The sequence below is a fragment of the Phaseolus vulgaris genome, chromosome 2 (genome assembly GCF_000499845.2).
Source record: "Phaseolus vulgaris cultivar G19833 chromosome 2, P. vulgaris v2.0, whole genome shotgun sequence".
Classification (NCBI taxonomy): Eukaryota; Viridiplantae; Streptophyta; class Magnoliopsida; order Fabales; family Fabaceae; genus Phaseolus; species Phaseolus vulgaris.
This window is the reverse complement of record NC_023758.2, coordinates 22,550,928-22,558,603: the sequence shown is the minus strand read 5'-3', so window position 1 is coordinate 22,558,603 and position 7,676 is coordinate 22,550,928.

The following is a 7,676-nucleotide window of genomic DNA, read 5'->3' as shown; positions in this document are numbered from 1 at the left end:
AGAGGGCCACAAAATGCAAAAGAGTTGTTTAATCATCGACATTCATCACTTAGGAACGTAATTGAGAGAACCTTTGGGGTGCTTAAAAAACGTTTTCCAATTATAGCTAGTGGGACTGAGCCACATTATGATGTGGATACTATGACAAAAATTGTTTTAGCTTGTTGTATTGTGGATAACTTTCTACGCGGGATCGAGAATGATGAGTCTCTGCTTGAAGAAGTAGATAATGAATTGTTAGAACAAAATGTCCAACCAAGCACCACCCATGCTCGTGAACATGATTACAAGATAGGGTGTGATATTAGGGACACTATAGCAAACCAAATGTGGCAAGATTATGTAAACAATTAATTTCATGAAATAATATATTTTCTACCATTTTTCAATGTTTGTCATCCTAACTTTATTTAAGTTAATTAGATGGATCGCGGAAAAAATGTGGCTTCAAATTCATCAGGTTCTTATAGAGAGTTCACCAAGTGGACGGCGGAGATGGACCTAATTTTGCTCAATGCAATGATTGACGAGGTACGAAAAGGGTGTAGAATTGATGGTAGCTGGACCACTCAAGGATACACTAACATAGTTATGGCTTTAAATGAGGCTGGTTTATCGGGTATTAAGAAAAATAATATGAAGAACCGGCAGAAAAGCCTAAAGGACAGGTGGAGGGAAATCCATGATTTGTTTGGTGGATTGAGTGGTTTCGCATGGAACTAGACCACCAAACTTTTTGAAGCCGAGGACGAAGTTTGGAGTGTGCTGATTAAGGTACAATGATAAGTACTTTTTTACGTAACAATTACATTTAACTTCACATTTCGCATGATATACTAATATGTGAAATGTATGTAGGCCAAACCATCTGCGGCAAAATGGCGTTTCAATCCCATTCGCCATTATGACCTCATGGAGGAGTTGTGCTCTAATGATAGAGCCACGGGAAGTCGGGTCAGGACAGCCCGTGACATGAATTCACCTCCGGACATGACCAATTTCAGTGTCAACCTTGGGGAGAATAATATGGATTATATCCCCGAACAACCAACTTTGAGGAGGCAGATGACTACATCCCACGATCACCTGCTTCGCAATTCCAATCTAGTGACACTCCTTCAGACACACCATCAAACACTCCTTCTATGCCGTTTGCTGGCTCTGCGGGCACATCCTCATCCCGAGGATCAAAGAGAAAAGGCCCCACTATGGACGACATTGATGAACAATTTGCAATGTTGAATACTAATCTTCAACAATGCGTGTCATCAATGAAGGATGGAAATGAAAATGCCTCTCAGTTGGTGAATATTGCTCGTGCACAGGCAACGGCAGCTCAAGATATAGCTGCCGAAATTAGACGAAGAAACGACCTATATGCTGAGCATGTACACCACCATCGACGCCATGCCTCATACCAGTACTCAGAGTCTGATATTTGGGCAATGCTCGTGGAGCTAAACATTCAAGATGAACAACTCATGGATCAATGCTATGAGTTTTTATGTGACCATCCCGGAAGAGTTAAGCAACTATTTGGGATGCCATATGAGCGTCGAATGACGAAATTGTTTGGATTTATGACTAGGCATTGATTTCATATCTCTGCGTGGGGGTTACCTTTAATTATTATTAATCTAATATTCGATTGTCTTTGTTAGTAGTTGGACATGTAATATTTGACTGTCTTTGTTAGTTATTGGACATGTAATATATTGCTTTGTGAACAATGTAATATTTTGCTTTCTGAACTTGCACTATTGCTTTATGATATCATGTTAACTTCTGATATTATGTTAACTTCTGTTTAGTTATTTATTGTAGTAATTGCATTATAGATGGCATCATCATCCCACAAACGTAAGAGAACCCGTAAGGGTAAATCTCCAGCAGAAGATGTTGACGTTCCTCCTCCACCAACGAGGATTCCAGAAGTTCTTGATTATTCAAGATACTTCAGTACCAGACGTCAAATGGTGGTTTTTGAAAAGAACTTTCACGTAAGAGCAGTATTACCACCAAAAGTGATGCATACTCCATTTTTTGCTGGTCCAGGATTTGAATTCCAAAATCTTCTGAATTGGCAAGGTTTACAACCTTTCCTTGGAATTAATCTTCCGTATTATGAGGATTTGGTAAGAGTATTTTATACAAATGCAAAATTCACACCTGTTGGTCACCTTGCCATTAAGATTTGCGGAAAAATGATACACATTAAAGAAATAGATTGGATGACCATTGCTCATCTATAGTATGACGGTCTTAAGTTAACCCCTGGGACGATCCCTGAGGAACTGAATTTTGATCGAGGTCTAGCATTATCGTCCATGATTCGTGAAGATGTTGAAAGTGAAAATCTCAAAAATGTCGGTAGTCTGAAAATGAATGACCGACTGTTGCATTACACATGGGTGCATATCTTGTGCCCTCGAGGAAGCAACTATGCACAACTACTGAATGAAGATATTTTCATGATGTGGTTAATCAAGAATAATGTACGCATTAATTGGCCTCATTACATAATGCAACACATCATCAAATGTCGGGATAACAAGATGCCTCTCCCATATGCAAATTTGATAACGAGGATCTTGCAGGTGTATGGCTTCGACTTGTCGAATGAACAAGCAATAATGCTAGGCTGGAATCATTACTTTGGCAAAAAAAGTATGACAAAATTAAATATATTCCAGGTCAATGGCATATGGCAACTTGGTAGACCTCACCATGCACACGAAGAAGATGATAAAGAGGATGAATTGCCAGCACAAGATGTTGAAGGTGGTCAACCTGAGGAGGCAAACCCTACTCAAAGGGAATTGTTAACTCAAATTTTGTCCAGCATACAAAACATGAATACCCGAATTGACAGGGTTGATCAAAGGATGGACAGAATTGAGGATACTCTGAGTGACATTCAACGTCATCAAGGCCATTGAGTGTTTTATCATTATGTTATTGTCATTGTTTTTTTTTCTTTCTAATTTTCATGTTGAACATTAATGAATTGTTATTGTTATTTTTTACGTTCACATTGTTATTGTTAATGTTATTGTTAAGGTTTTATGCTACTTTTCATGCTACTCATTTACATAATCATATTGTTTTTAATGCAACTTTTTTACCATCTTATTACTTCGACAACATTGGTTAAGTGTCATTAATGTCTGCTTATCACAACACGTCATCATCTAGTTGTACTGGTTGTAGTGTGCAAAAACGTGGTACTTTTACTGATGTGAATGTAACAACAACAATACATGATTCTTTGACATTCTTAGGAGCAACTTGAGCTGGTCATAAATGGCACTTTACTTAGAATTGGAACAATGTTCTAATTCAAGAACTCACAAAGACTTTGCACCAACCAAAACTCATATGGAAGTCCATATATTGTCAAATGGAATCAAACAACAAAGAATGGAAGAACACAAATTGAAAACTGGACAGAATTGAAATACTAAGCTACTGAACCGAACAGAATCAAAGAAACAAAGCTGGAAACACAAAATTAAACGGTAGAAAATGAAGGAAAACACTAGGAATTAAAACTGCCGAATGGAAATTGAAGAAAAGGAAGAAGAAACACTTATAGAAGGAGTGTGCTGGATTTTGAGACTTGGAAGAACACTTCACGCCACTTGGTTCCTTGATCCAAGATAAGTGATGGAGTGCCGCCACTTGAAGCTCACCATTACTCACAAGATAAGGCAAAGGAAGAAGAAGACTCAAGACTCACAATTTCTCTCCAAATTTGAGTATAGTCTCTCTACTATAAAATTCCAATCTCCAAAAATACAAAGAGAAGCACCTTATTTATAGCCTATGAGGTGCTGAAAATGCAAGCTAAATGAAACACAAATGCTGATGGAATTCGACGCCAACTACACAATGAAGGAAGTGTGACTTTCCTTCCTAGTTTGGCACCTCCTAACTCCTATCTACACTCCCCCTAACCTCCCTTACTACTTACACCTATTTATTACATCCGCACCCCTATTCTATAAAAGAAATAAGAAGAGCCATCTTATTATACTCTTGTCCCAAAGCTCTTGCCATGCTCCTAGTAATTCTTTGGGCTTGGACCTCTTGTTGGGCTTGGGCCCCTTGTTGGGCTTGGGCTTCATGGGCTTGAGCATCCTCTACTTGGTTTCCATCATACTCCCTGGGTTGGAGAGAATTCGTCCACGAATTTGGGAAACCTGCAGCAAAAGGAGTGAGATCAGTAATATTGAAAGAATTACTACCAAGATAAGTAGAGGGCATATCTAACTCATAGGCATTATTATTAATCCTCTTGATGACTTGGAAAGGGCCATCACCACGAGGCATAAGTTTGGACTTCCTTAGAGAAGGAAATCTATCCTTTCTCAAGTGAAGCCAAACCCAATCACCGGGCTCAAAGATTAATGTCTTTCTCCTTTGGTTGGCAGTGTCAGCATACTTACCAACTTTCTTCTCAATTTGTAACTTGACACCTACTTAATATTTATGTTATATTCTAAATTTCTATTTTCTTTTTAAAATATATTCATTTTGCTATTCATAATGATGAAAATTATTATTAAAATTAATTTTATATATATTTGTGTATATATAACATAACATAATTTATAAAATCATTTATAATATTAAAATTAAGTAAATAAATTAACTTAAATAAAAAGTAATTCTTAATTAATAAAATGTTAAATAATATAATTATACTTTAATTTTAAATTATAATTAACTAAAATATGAAATAGGATTAATCATTATTTATTCTTTTTTTATATACAAGGGTAAAATTGTAATCTCACAAACTTTACTATTCAAAATAATTTATAATATTCTTACAACTATCACATCACTCACAATTTTCAATAAACTTTCCTCACACATCCACTATAACATACCCCAATCCAAACAACCTCAACTTTCGTCACACTTCTACTCCCACTCACCCTCAACTTTCCACTCCCCCACACCCTCTAATCCAAACACACCCTAAAGGGGCCAGTCCACTTGGGGGACAACTTGTTCTCCAACTGGTATGGGTGAGCCTTCCGCATTACCAGGTCAACGACTTGGAACTGTCGGGGCTTTAACTTGGAACTGTGTTTATGCTCCACCCTTCTTTTTACTGCCTTAGCTTTGATCATCGTCTCCTCTCTTACCTCATCCAGTAGATCCAGGTTCACCATTCTCTATTCATTAGAGTCTTCGGCCACAAAACTTTGAAACTGTGGTGAACTCTCCTGAATCTCTATTGGGATCATCGCATCTAACCCGTACACCAAGCTGAAAGGTGTCTCTCCAGTGGTGGACTGAGGTGTGGTGTGGTAAGCCCACACTATTCTAGGAACCTCTTCCGCCCAGGTCCCTTTAGCTTTCTCGAGCCTTCTCTTCAGACCCCTAAGCGGGACTCTGTTGGCGAACTCTACCTGCCCATTCGTCTGGGGGTGCTCAACTGACGCAAACACCTGCTTTATCCCGACCTCTGTATACAGCTTGCCCAGCTGCTGGCTTGCAAACTGTGTACCGTTGTCAGAGACCAGGCGCCTCGGCACGCCAAAACGACATATTATATTCTTCCATACGAAGTGTTGCACCTTGTGGGCTGTAATCTGCACCACCGGCTCAACCTCGATCCATTTCATGAAGTATTCGATGGCCACTACCAGATACTTCATCTGCCTTATCGCTAAAGGGAAGGGCCCCAGAATGTTGATTCCCCATGTGTGAAAAGGCCACGGGCTGTAAATCGACCTCAGCTCTTTTGGAGGCGCCTTATGCCAATCGGCGTGCTGTTGACACTAGTTGCACCGTTGGGTGTGCCTTACGCAAATCCCCACAGACTATCTTCTCTCATTATGGGCCAATAATAACCCGCACATACTACCTTTGATGCCAAAGAGCGTCCTCCCACATGGCTATCGCAAATCCCCTCATGGAGCTCTACCATTATACGTGTACACTGCTCTCCACTCACGCACACCAGGAATGGGTGAGTGAAACCGTGCCTGAACAGCTCCCCATCTAGAAGGGTGTACTTCGCATAATTTATTTTTATCTTCTTGCCCTCCTCAGGCTCCAATGGGAGTATCCCATCAGCCCGGTAACGCCTGTAGGGCGTCATCCATGTGTCCATTTTTTGAACTACACATACCTGCATAGGATCCCCCTCTCCCACCGAGACCGGATAGGCACTTACATTGGGCATCCTTAGCGTTTCCTGAGTCAACGACCGGTGACTCCTCGCCTTTTCCCTATCCGTATTGATCTGATGGACGCCCACCATATTATCAGCGACAAACGTTCGTGGTGTTTTGAGGGTATCCTGTATCACCGTCCTCTGCCTTCCCCCTTGCCCGAACTGGCCAACTTGGCGAGTAGGTCAGCACGGGCATTCTGCTCCCTTGGGACATGCACCAGCTCAAACACCGTGAACGCCTTTCTCAAGACTTGGACGTACCCCAGGTACGCGACCATTTGTGGGTCCTTAGCCTAGTACTCCCCGGTGACTTGACCCGTAACTAGTTGGGAATCACTCTTTACCAGCAGACTGCGTGCCCCCATCTCCTTGGCTAAGAGCATTCCAGCTATGAAGGTTTCATACTTCGCCTGGTTGTTGCTTGCCTTGAAAGCAAACCTCAGGGCCTGCTCAATCAACAGCCCGTTCGGCCCTTCCAAGATTACACCAGCTCCACTCCCCTACTGATTGGATGACCCATCTACTGAGAGTACCCATCTAAAGGTGACCTCCTCTTCCGGTCATGCATCTCCTGAGGAGAGTTCTACGACAAAATCCGCGTACACATGGCCTTTGATGGGGCCTCGGGGCTCATACTGAACGTCGAACTCTAAGAGCTCCACCGCCCAACACACCATTCTTCCTGCCACGTCTGGCTTCTGCAGCACCTTCTGGATAGGTAAGTCCACCATTACCACCACCGTAAAGCTCTGAAAGTAATGACAAAGCCTCCTGGCCGCGAACACCACGACCAAGGCTGCCTTCTCTAGGGCCTGGTACCTCACCTTTAGCCCTTGCAGTACCTTGCCCACAAAGTATATTGGTCTTTGCGTCTAGTCCTGCTCTTGAACAAGAACTTAGCTGATTGCCCGCTCCGTCACGACAAAATACAACCGGAGCGGCACGCCTAGCTGTGGCTTGCACATCACAGGAGGAGCGGCCAGATACTCCTTTAGTTTGAGGAATGCCTCCTCACACTCTACGGTCCACACTGTTGAACCAAGTGGTGTTCATGTTTTGAAGAATCCAAATCCTTTGAAGGATGTTGAAGCCTCTGCTATGCTTGATGTTGTTGTGCTGGTTTAAGCTTTGTTCTGGGGTAGTTTATTTGTTGTAATCCATCCTGTGATTAAATCTAAAGCATTAGCATTCTCAATCTTTGTGAAAGTAAAATGATTTCAAACTAAGTTAAAACAACCGATTGTTTTGTCGAAACAACCGATTGTTTATACTTAGGTGTTTTGAGAAAAAGATTGAAAACTGTTTTGAATGGTTGAACTGTTAAAGTACCAAAACAACCGATTGATTCGAGGAAACAACTGATTGTTTGTTTTGGGACCATAACAGAAAAACTGTTTTCTTGTTGATTGAGCTTTAAATGTTTTAACTGCTTACGCTCCAGTCATTAAATGCTTTGACCAATCTTTTAATGCAATTTAAGAGT